Genomic DNA, 12,456 nt, shown 5'->3' with positions numbered 1-12,456 from the left:
TCATTATGGTGGCAGAGCCTCAGAGTCTTTTGACATTTGTTCAGAACCCCAAAACTTTACACAGTGTTTGAAAAAATCTATGCTGAAGAAATAAAAACCAGTTTCATGGTACTTTCTGCATATTAACACGTTTCTAATCATTTATCTTCCTCTTCTCTCCCTCTTCCACTACCAAGGACCACATCTCACCCCAGCTAAGATAAACCGCCACCTCCATCCCAAAGTCCTGCATCTGGGAGTACAGAAGGATCTCAGGTCAATGTAAACTCTAGTTTGGGTCTTCACATACTTGCTGCCTTTCCAAGGAAAGCTGTTGCTTCCCTCAGTGTTGCCTTTATGTCAAACTTCGATCATCCAAACACCAGATGCAATCGATTTCAAACGGCCACCGCCTTGGGGACTTGCTTCTTCAAGGAAACAAGCTTGGTTTGACCCTTGGCAAAAGCAATTATTCCCAACCTGGCATCCCACAGGAATTTTGCAAAGCAAGTGTAAATAGGATATGAAACTTCTTTGCGGCATCTTTCCTCCTCTTGTGCCCCCTTCCTCCAAGTCTAAAAACCTCTTGTTCCTTTTTCTCCCTTCTTCTTCCTTCTGGTCCCAATCTGTTGTGATCTCTGTAACAACAAATTCAGGACAATGCTTCAGAAAGCTCTTTGTCTTGCCTACCTACCCCCAGTAAGAGTCTTGTGCGGCATTTAGGAATATCCTTATCTGGTTAGTCCAATTCTCATGGGTATCGGCACTCCTTTCCACATAATTGCTTAATAGGACTACGGCGTGAGTATGAGAAGCAAAACCTATACCCATAATGGAGATATATCCAGGCCTGAGAGTCCAAATGAATATTTTATCTCCGAGAGATCCTCCAAATGGTGAAGTGGAGACAAGAACGATATCTCACTAAATCATATTTGCTCTATTGAAATGTATTGAGATGAACCAACTCCCCCTTCCTTTGCATTTCAGATGAGAACGCCTTTTTGGATCTATGATTCACATTTTCCTCCATTAACACAGATAAATAGGCAATTTCAACAGCTTTTTGCCCATACTTTCCTCTCTTCCCATCACCTTTTTGTGTCACCTTCACACTCATCAGGAATACTCGTAGGCATTCCCTGGGCGTCTTCTCTCAACCTCACGAAACCCACATGATCTGTTACACTAATGTTGAGGAGGCCCTGCGGGATATATCTCTGAACAGCCACAATCAAAGAATCATCCTTTTCCTAAATTCAGACCTAGAGCTGGAGGATGTAAACATGAGAAGGGCTCTTTTTTTTTTTTTTTTTTAAGATTTTATTTATTTATTTGACAGAGAGAAATCACAAGTAGACGGAGAGGCAGGCAGAGAGAGAGAGGGAAGCAGGCTCCCTGCTGAGCAGAGAGCCCCATGCGGGCCTCAATCCCAGGACCCTGAGATCATGACCTGAGCCGAAGGCAGCGGCTTAACCCACTGAGCCACCCAGGCGCCAGAGAAGGGCTCTTTAAAAGTCATGCGCTTCCTCCACTTTCATTTTATAAACCAAGAATGTAAATCCTGGAAAAGTAAAATGACTTCCCCGAGGTCACATGGCTCTTTAGTGGATTTCTGAAATTATATGTAGAATATAATTATACGTAATTATACATAAAATTTGAAATGTATATGACTACGTATGTTTTTTTTCTGAAGAGAATCCATTGTTTTCATTATATGCTCAAAATCGTTAAAAATCCTCTCCCAATAAATGATTGATTATATATGTAAAAATTTTTTTCTGGGAAATGTCCCACACTAAATACCAGTTATGATAAAACATCTGGACTTCAAGACTAGCCAGATAAAATGCTTTGGCTTCCAAATGCTTCTTGGAAGTTGGATTTGGCATAGAAAATGCTGCAGTTTTAAACAAATACACACACATACACACACACAGAATGAAGAACAGATCTTGTGCATAAAAGGTTATTTTGTTTTTTTAAAGTATTTAAATTCTATATTACTTGGTGAATTATCTCAATCTTGTCTTAAAAATTAATTAATGTGCAAATCAAAGTATTTGACAGTGAGATGTCACAGATTAAAGCATTTTCGCAAATCACAGCTGCCTCAAAAAAGAGAAATGAAACTGAATGGAATCAGAATTGTTTGTTCTACAAAAACTAAACTGGCCTAAATTGACTATGTGCTAACATTTCTCAATCTCTATCATAAACCTAACCTTAACTATTAAAACTCACATCCCTCTATTTCTAATGCTTTTCTACAATTATGCCATCATTCCAATTTGTCTTTTAGAATACAGCAAGGAAACATTAGTTTCTTAATTGTCTGACTCGTTCAAGTCAGCTTTTATTGAACCCCTTTCACATCAAGGGGGTTGAATTAAAGACTGGGGAGAATGAATCAAAGACGTTCTCAAGGAGAAGCATACACTCAAGAGGAATACAAAGAAAAGTTAACTATAACAAAAGAACGCAATTAAATACATGGCATGAACACTGCAGTGATCCAATCTTACGGGAGTAAAAAAGAAGGGGATAATTTTCACTCTGTGTTGGCAGGGAGGAGGGAATCCAGCTTACGAAAGGGATGGCATTCAAATCAGGTCTTAAAGTTAAGTTTTCAAAATGGAAACAGACAGGACTTCAAAGTTTATTTTGTTCCAGGACCCATGTGTGATGCACCTGCAATTTGTTGTCATCATGAATCCTTTGCTTTCATACAGTTCATCATCTCAACGGAATGCAGAGTAACTGAAACTCTATGGGAAGCAATTTTACACATGAGATTTTCATTCTCTGGCCTTAAATACTTCCAAAATGTACCATTCTAATAGCATGTACGCTGGTCACCTATCCAGGAAACTATTTGGGGGTTAAAATAACCAGATGAAAAGGAGAATCACTCTGCCTTTTGCTACTATTTCTTTTGTCAAAACTGGGTATTTTGACCAAGTCCTTACCTGGATATTGGTAAATTCATGGAAATTGATGAAACCTCAGCTTCACTACCTAACAAACTCCATGAGCAGGCTCCTTAACCTGTCTATACCTCAGTTTCCCACTCTGTAAAATGAAGATAATAATAGTACCTACCCTCACGTTGTTCCCATGACAATGAACCGAAGCATCATCGAAAATGACTAAATCAACATTCAGCACCCAGGAAATCAACAATAAATGAAACTGCTTCTAACCGAGCAGAAATACTTTCTAAGAACTGATTTCTAATTTGCTATCACAATTTCATTTTTTACAAAGCAGACTTTGAAACTGTAATTACTTTCAAAGAAAGATGCCTTAAGAAATGGCTAAATTTGATTCCTAGACAGTAATAGCAATAACAGAGAAATAGCTTATTTCAAAAGGTCCACAACATAATGAAGGATAAAACAAGCAGGAACTGTATTGTACTACAATAAAAAAAAAAAAATCCTCCCATGTTAGAATTGACAGCTAAACTAATAGTTCTCCTTCCTTTGTCTTTTGTTCCTTAGATTTTTATGGCCAAATACTCTGCCCTTCCATTCTATATGTATTACACAGGAAAACACTTTGATAGCATAGACCTACTCACAAATATCTGACTGAAGCAATAGTAAAATTTTCATTTTAAACCAAGAAAAGTATTCGAGTTGAGTAAATTTTATTGTCTGTTCTTTCCATAGTGTCGCAATCCCCTGTGCAACCTATGTCCCAAGCTGAAGAGAATTTGGTTGGCTCACTCCCAACAAACAAGGGAAATACGATACAGGCTGTAGAGTCTGATAAGGTCTCCAACAGATGAATGTACCATAAACATAACAAGCATCCGCAAAAGTCCTCTGCTTACAGCAGCTGAAATTGTTCCCACCTCAACATTTAGTGTGGGCATTAAAGTACTCTGGGACTCACTGGCTGGGTTCAAATCTTAGTTTTGCCAACTCGCAATACGTGTGACCAGGGACAAGTTAGCTAACCTCTCAGTCCCTTCATTTGTAAAATAGGAATAATAAATGGGTTTGCTGTAGAGATTAAATTGGTTAGAATTTGAAAAGCATTTGGACTAGTGCTTGGTACATAGTGCTATATAGTGTCTATTAAATAAACATTGCAATAACGTTGGCATTTATGATTATTTCCACATGCAGATATGAAGAGGGTCTCCTTTTTTTTATGTAGGCCCTCTCCCAGAACAGTTAAATAAAACAAATTTTCAGAAAGATCATTTAAAAGCTGATGCCGAAGTAACAGCCATAAAGAGCATTTTACTTGCATTATTTAATACACAGACAGTAAATGAAAATGTATTTGGATTTGAGAAATACAAAACCACATGTCTACTGGCAATTTCTAGATATCCAAAATTTTCATAATTAAAGAGTCTAAGGTAATGTCACTTAATTACGAGCTAAAAACTAAAATAGCAAAACTATTGACAATTCTCAATCACTATGAGCCTAGCATAAGTCACTTGGTTGATGGGAGGTCAGATCCCCAAACAAATTTTTTTGATGGAAAAATATTCCAACTTCTCTCCATATAAGGTAAATACTACAGAAGATAATAAAAAGCTGTGTTGCTGAGTTTCATTCATTTTTAATAATGTAGGTAGCACAGACATTTTCACAATATTTATTCTTCCAATCCAGGAGCATGGAACATTTTTCCATTTCTTTGTGTCTTCCTCAATTTCTTTCATGAGTACTTTATAGTTTTCTGAGTATAGATTCTTAGCCTCTTTGGTTAGGTTTATTCCTAGGTATCTTATGGTTTGGGGTGCAATGGTAAATGGGATTGACTCCTTAATTTCTCTTTCTTCTGTCTTGTTGTTGGTGTAGAGAAATGCAACTGATTTCTGTGCATTGATCTTATATCCTGACACTTTACTGAATTCCTGTATAAGTTCTAGCAGTTTTGGAGTGGAGTCTTTTGGGTTTTCCACATAGAGTATCATATCATCTGCGAAGAGTGATAATTTGACTTCTTCTTTGCCGATTTGGATGCCTTTAATTTCCTTTTGTTGTCTGATTGCTGAGGCTAGGACTTCTAGTACTATGTTGAATAGCAGTGGTGATAATGGACATCCCTGCCGTGTTCCTGACCTTAGTGGAAAAGCTTTCAGTTTTTCTCCATTGAGAATGATATTTGCAGTGGGTTTTTCATAGATGGCTTTGATGATATTGAGGTATGTGCCCTCTATGTAATCATTGGACTTCCTAGAGCAGAGGTTGAAAACAACCAAGCCCTAACCATCATTTTTCAATCCTGGACTGACCATAAGTCTCACATGAACTGTAAATATGCCCTAAGTAAAAAATTCGTCCATTATAGGCCTCTATTTAGATGTAAATTAAAAGATTTAGGAGAGTTGGGATTTCAAAAGCTCATGAGGACAGGAGACACACGTATCATTGGTGGCCCCTTCCAAATCAGGTATGTCATTCTGGAACATGAGACTTGTCCTTACAAGGGAATTACTTTGACTAGAATAGCAATTCTTGTCCCTTAAATGGATTGTGGTTATCATTAAGCCTGGTCACTCTGATTCTACTGCTGTTTGTTTTTGTTTTTTCCAAGCAGATACCAATTTGCTCTGCATATCCAATATTTTTTTTAAAGACTTTATTTATTTATTTGACAGATCACAAGTAGGCAGAGAGGCAGGCAGAGAGAGAGGAGGAAGCAAGCTCCCCGCTGAGCAGAGAGCCTCATGCGGGGCTTGATCCCAGGACACTGGGATCATGACCTGAGCAGAAGGCAGAGGCTTTAACCCACTGAGCCACCCAGGCGCCCCGCATATCCAAAAAAAATTTTTTTTTAATTTTTTTTTTTTTAAGATTTTATTTTATTTGACAGAGAGAGATCACAAGTAGGCAGAGAGGTAGGCAGAGAGAGAGAGAGGAGGAAGCAGGCTCCCTGCTGAGCAGAGAGCCCGATGTGGGACTTGATCCCAGGACCCTGAGATCATGACCCGAGCCGAAGGCAGCGGCTTAACCCACTGAGCCACCCAGGCGCCCCCCAAAAATTTTTTTAACTCTATCATGGATTATTTGCTTTATAGGAGCAGTTGGGGAACAGGTTGACAATGGAAACTTTGTACTTGAAAATTATTATTCTATCTGAAGAGGTTCTACTCCAAAACATTCTTCATGCTTTCACACTTTCTTTGATATGGGAGAAGTGTCTCAAGGGAATGATTCAAACAACAGAAAGCCTCCATTATTTTTGTGGTAGGGATGAGGGGAAATGGGCTGAAATCAAAAGGGAGATGAGAAATGAAGCACTTTGTTAGTTAGGATTTAAGTTCTGTCTGAAAAGAAGACCAAAACTTATGTTTGGGTCCCAAACTCTTGTTAAAAGAACCAGTAAGCCTGCCTTTGAACTTGGAAAATTCTGTGAGGTATTGGGGGGGGTGCAGATGGGGCCTTAAAAAGTAACTTGCTGATTTTCATCACCAGGGAAATGCTTTATAATATCAAATTTGTCCTCTTTTACGTTAATGCATATACCACTCACTTTGTGAGGTGTCACTGAATAATAGTTTGGGGCTTTAAAAAGCTGATGGTATCAACACTGCAAAAGATAAGGGCCAATTACTTCCCAGAGCCTGACGCTTCTCTCTCCCTCTCCATCTCTCTCTCTCACACACACACACACATACACACGCACGCACACCTTGTTTATTTCCTTCTATAAGATTAAGTGCTGAAAAACAGACACCTACACACATCCATGGCACTGGCCCACGCCAAGAACCTTCTCATGTAACAAGGGTCTGGGAATCGGGAAGCATTCTGATTAAAAAAAAAAAAAAAGACCTTTTCGCCTGATCCCCCAGGCTTCCTCCCAATCTCCAACCATCCGTCTTCACCGGATCTTAGTCGGAACCCAAAAGCGACAGCCCCTTGTGAAGTCCGGTCCCCCCTCCAACCACAGGGTCGATTCCCAGGCTGTTCGGACAGGAGGCGCTGCGGGCCAGTCCCCCGGGGCCACCGGCAGCCAGAGCCCAGCCTTCCCCCCTCCCCACCCAGCCCAGCCGGGCGGCGGAGCTTCGAGTTCTGCGCCGCCCGCCGGGGTTACTCCCGGTCATTCCGCGGCACCGGCTTGCCCCAGCTTCCCCATCCGTGCCCGGCCTGAGGCCTCCCCAGGAGACTAAACGGCAAAGGGCAGGAAGGGTGGGGGGGTAGGGGAACCGGCATCTCAGCTCCAGGTCTCCGCAGGCTCTTCTTCTAAGTCTTTTGTTTTTAAAAGGAACAAAACGCGTCCCCTCGCTGCGCGAGGGACACCAGCTGGGTGAGCGCACGGGGACCAGACGCAGGACCCCAAGTCAGACAAAGCCCCCGAGGCCTCAAGTGATCAACAGCGCTACAGACCCCGTTTGGGATACCACCCAGACGAGTTCTTGGGGAACAAGAACGCGCCACTCCAATCCGGGGGCGGACGGGGCGGATCCCCAGGTCAGACCCCGACTCAGACCAGCTCCTTACAGAACGCACTGGGGAGTCAGTACTGGCATTTGTCCCGGTGGGCGCCGGCCGACCCGCAGCCAGAGGGGTCTCCAGCCAGCTCAGGGCTCAGGCTCTTCCGAACAAAGGGAAGCGCTCGGAGCTGGGACTGCCACTTTCCGCTCCCCCACCCCCAGCCCGTGCATCAGCGCCCCCAGTAAGACCAGAATCCACCCCCCCCCCAATCGCACTGCGCCCGCGGTACGGCTCCCGGGTCTCCACGCCCAGAGATGCTTCCCCGGCCCCACCGCCGCGTGAGCCCCGAACGCAGCAGCGCTAGCGTCTCTGGGTCGCTGGAGCTCGTCCTAGGACGTCCTCTCCATTTACACCGCCCCCGCCCCACTTGCGCTGCAAGAGGTGGGGGTTCGGACTAGTCCCCGAAACCCAGCGCTTCCCAGAGCCTCCTCGGCCCCGAAACAAAACAATAAAGCCCAAGTCACTGGAGAACCTCTTACCTGTTTTCCACTTTTGTGCGTGCGTCTTTTTCCCCCACGCCTTGAAAAACCCTTCCGGAGAAGGGGGAAAATAAAATAAAATAAAATAAAAATTTAAAGGGGGGAAAAGAGCAAAGCGGCCCCGAGAAACTGGCTCTGGCTGCGCCGGTCCTGCGGCGCCCCCTGCCCTGCCCACCTGCTCCCGAGGAGAGAGGTGTCGGCTGGGCTCGCAGGGTCCCTGCCCCACTCACTCTCCCTCAGAATTACCGGGGTTTTGCCGCGACTAGTTCCTTTTATAGATTCGGCGGCGCTGAGCGCCAGGGTTACTATCGGTCAAAGTCTGTTCTCTCCCTCCTTCCCCGCCCCCTTCCCCGGCCTCTGTTTATGTAGTTCAGTCACTCAGCACAAAGCACGTGGAGCCGCGCCCCGCCCCTTAAACGGGCGACGTCCAGCTGCTCCAGGCAGGGCTGGGGGCTGGGGGCGGGGGGCGGGAAGTGGGGGGCGCTGCTGGCCTAGCGGGTCCAGGGTGGGTGCCGCCTGCCCTGCACGAGCCTGCCCGCCTGAGAAAAGCGGGAAACCTGGGGCTTGGGGCTGAGTCAGAGACTGTCTCCTCCACGTTTCCTTCGGCCAATAGCAAGAGTGGAAATCGCTTCCTCTAAACTCCTGCTTTCACCATTTTTTTTTCCTTTGTTACTTTACACAGTCGGAGGGATTGAGGGCCAAAACCCCTCAGGACACCAACCCTTTGGCCTTCCATTTCAAATGCCCAGGGTGTGGGGGAGGACGGAGAGCCTCCGGATAATTACCAGTTTTTGTTTTCCACCCCAAACCCTGACTTTGGTACTCAATAGGAGATTTATTTATTGCCTTTGGGATTCCCAGCCTGGGCCTCCCAGGTCTGTGGAAGGGACAATGAAAAGCCTCTTCCTCCTTCTCTTTGCAAACTGGGGGGAGGTGGGAGGCCACAAAAAAATGGCACAGTGAACCAGTCCCCTTTATACTTTCATTATATCGGTCAGAGCCCCAGTGATAAATACACAGAGCCTGTGTTTTGGCTTCTATAGATTTGCAAAGTGCAGCTAGAAAATCACCGTTGTGATATTATATAGCCATTCCAGTTCTCCAGCTTCCTCCTCTGGCTTAGCCACGACAGTCAGCAGCAGACTGCCCATAACTTCTGAGGGACAGAGGCAGAAGTACAAACAGAGGCCCACATACTTTGTCTAAATATTTGTCATAAATCAAGCCAACAAACTGTAAGATAAAGGTCTCCTACCTTGACAAAGATGTATTTGAAGCAATCTGGAACGGCAGGTTCACATTAGGACTCCTCACAGTCTGACCTGACTTTTGTCAAGAAAGTGGTAGAGTGGGATGGTGGGCCCCCAAAGCCCTGCTCTTCCCACCTCCAGCTCTGTCATATTCCAGGAGAATTTCGACTGTGTGCATGTGGACCCCAGCTGCACCAGGTCCCTCCACATTACACCACACTACACCACTGTCAAGGCCACAACCTGGGCAGGTGCACACATCAGTGGTTCTGATGATACTCAGGACAGATGTGGTGAGGAGGCCCATGCAAACTCCAGAAGTGCACGTAGAGGCCTTAGGGCAAGGAGTTCTGGGTAGTCATAACACTGGTGGCATGGCCCCTTGGCCATGTGTATGGCTCACCCTTAGGAAGGATTGAAATTTGAGGAGGGCCAGAGTCAAGCCTTCTGAAGCCTGGGGCGAGCATCTTGCCTTGGCTCAAAGGATAGCCATGGCCAACAGACTAGGTTCTGAGTCAAATGTGGCCAAACCCCACGATGTACAAATTTCTGTCTCTATTTCTTCATCTGTAAAAGAAAGAGACTATGTATGCTCTCCCTGCTTCACGGGGATTTTCTGAAAGTGAATTTTGTTCATTTGACCCTCTTGGAAGAATGACACTGTAAACAAAGAGGGTGTTATTAGCTGATTTTTAGTGTCATTTTCAGATACCAGCCATGGCCTACAAAGTTTTTCCCATGCCAAACCATTAAACTCCAGGTCTTGCCAAGAGTTCAAAGTAAACTCTCTGACCCTCTAGATATAAAGGAAAGCTCCTAGAGGAGCTGATACCGTAATTCCAAGTATGGTCAGGGAATTGAATAGGTGTCCCAGATTCTCCATCCCCTGCATCATCACCCACCCTCCACCCACCTGTCATGATGCTTAAAATCCCACCACCAAGGGATCCCTGGGTGGTTCAGTCAGTTAAGCCACTCCCTTTGGCTCAGGTCATCATCCCAAGGTCCTGGGATCAAGTCCCGCATCGGGATCCGCTTCTCTCTCTGCCTCTGCCTGCCACTCTGCCTGCTTGTGCTCATGTGCTCTCTCTCTCTCTCTGACAAATAAATAAATACATAAAGTCTTTTTTTTTTTAATCCCACCACCAAAATCATTGTTTTTGGAATTTTAAAGGCAATGTTTCCCAAGAAAACACCTATTTTTTTTTAAAGATTTTATTTATTTATTTGACAGAGAGAGATTACAAGTAGGCAGAGAGGCAGGCAGAGAGAGAGGAGGAAGCAGGCTCCCCGCCAAGCAGAGAGCCCGATGCGGGACTCGATCCCAGGACCCTGAGATCATGACCTGAGCCGAAGGCAGCAGTTTAACCCACTGAGCCACCCAGGCGCCCAAGAAAACACCTATTAAAGTAATCCCTCAGAATGTGCCACTGGAGAATGAGTGACTGTAAATTCTGTACAAGACAAAGATAGGATTCTGGAGAAAAGAGATGAGCCCAAGAAGAATAAAAGCCTCAGAGAGAGGAAAGCCATTGATTTGAAATTAAAATTAAAATTAAAAGTCTATGGCTCCGGGGTGCCTGGGTGGCTCAGTTGGTTAGGCAACTGCCTTCAGCTCAGGTCATGATCCCAGGGTCCTAGGATCAAACCCCATGTCGGGCTCCTTGCTTGGCAGGGAGCCTGCTTCTCCCTCTCCCTCGGCCTGCTGCTCCGCCTGCTTGTGCTCTCTCTCACTGTCAAATAAATAAATAAAATTTTTAAAAAAAAGAAAAGAAAAAAGAAAAAGTCTATGGCTCCAACACCAAATATGACTTTTTTTTTTTTTTTTTTTGGAGAGGGAGGTAGGGGTTGGGGAGGGGCAAAGGGAGAGGGAGAGAATCTCATGCAGGCTTTACACCTAATGCCAAGCCTGACTTGGGCTTGATCACACAACCCAGAGATCATGACAAGAGCCACAATCAAGAGTCAGACGCTTAACTGAGTGAACCACCCAGGTGGCCCTATGACCATTTTTAACTAAGTGCTAGCAATCTGTGGTGTCAAGAATCTGCTCACCTCTGCAACGAACACATGAACACACATGTAATGGTTGAAACATGTTTATTAGTCTTGTTGATTTCAACCAATAAAGGAGCCCAAGCCCCTGAAGAGGCTAAGTGACTTAGCGAGGTGACCCAAGGACTTACGTCTGAGGATACCAAGCCCATATTTGCAAGTGTGACGGGTTCATGTGACAAAAATACTGAATTCCAAAAGTTGGAGTGTAAGGGGATGTGTCTCTTGAGAAAGTGTCAGTGTGAGTGCACTCCCTCGAGTAGCGTGCGTTGATCTGTTCCTGAGTATGCCGTAGTGAGCTTTTCTCCACTCTTGATTCCTGCTAACACCAACACAAAAAATCCCAAGTCCCCATATCAGGTGACCTTTTCCAAACATTAAGTAGGAAGGCCCTTCTTTGTTGCTGTTGCTCTAGAGAAGCTGATTCTGTAAATGTAGCCCAGGTCGCTGGAAGTTCTATTCTGAGATCACCCTGGCATCTCTTCTAATTACAGACTTGCTGCCCTTCAGGCAGCTGTGGCCTTGGGGACCCTGCTAGAGGTCATGGAACTTCAGAAAAGCTCCGTTTTATCACTCCATTGAGATTTTTAAATTAGGGATTGCCTAAAAAGCTTTGTTTGGATGTTTCTTTGTTAGATAATATCTATTAAATGGTCTGCATAAATGTACAGATACACATTGTTTAAAACATAACTGATTTTCACTACAAATGTGTTTTTGGTTGGTAGGCACATCTTTGGTTTCCTTTGGAAACTGAAAAAAATAGAGTATTCCAGGAAGTCAATGAAGAATAAAAAAGAAAGTATTCTAAAAAATAAAATAGCTTTTCAAGCTTAATGTGTTACAATTAAGACCTAATAGCTGGATTTTTTGAGAACTCCTGGAGAATGTGAGGTGCCTCAAAATTAAGGGTGAAAAAAAAAAATAGGTAATTCTTTTCCTCATATAAGAAGGAATAAAAGGACTTACCATTCATATTTGAGTCAGTTTAATTCCAACACACGGCTGGACACAAATCATCAAGCAATCAATATTCAAATTAAAAATATATAAGGAATACTATTATCTATAGAGCAAACCAGGAAACACACAGGCCCTGAATACATACAAATTCAATTTAATTGGGCCAATGCAATCAGTTGCCTTCTGTATTAATGTGATTCCTATTGACATGTAAGCAACATTCAAAACCATTATTGCTTCTGGACTTGAGTAAGATGT

The 12,456-nt window shown here is 43.9% G+C and overlaps 1 protein-coding gene across 1 annotated transcript in view; it reads right to left on the bottom strand.

The window, feature by feature from the left end:
• ABCA1 (ATP binding cassette subfamily A member 1) overlaps window positions 1-8,275 on the bottom strand; it is a 128,367-nt gene extending 120,092 nt beyond the window's left edge. Inside the window, exon 1 of the mRNA XM_044265222.1 lies at window positions 7,931-8,275. The gene's annotated coding sequence lies outside the window, so the exon portion shown is untranslated. The remainder of the gene's footprint in view (window positions 1-7,930) is intronic.
• Between the last annotated feature and the right edge of the window lie 4,181 nt (window positions 8,276-12,456).

Source organism: Neovison vison, chromosome 9 (genome assembly GCF_020171115.1).
Source record: "Neovison vison isolate M4711 chromosome 9, ASM_NN_V1, whole genome shotgun sequence".
Taxonomy (NCBI): Eukaryota; Metazoa; Chordata; class Mammalia; order Carnivora; family Mustelidae; genus Neogale; species Neogale vison.
This window is presented reverse-complemented; position numbering and strand designations above follow the sequence as displayed.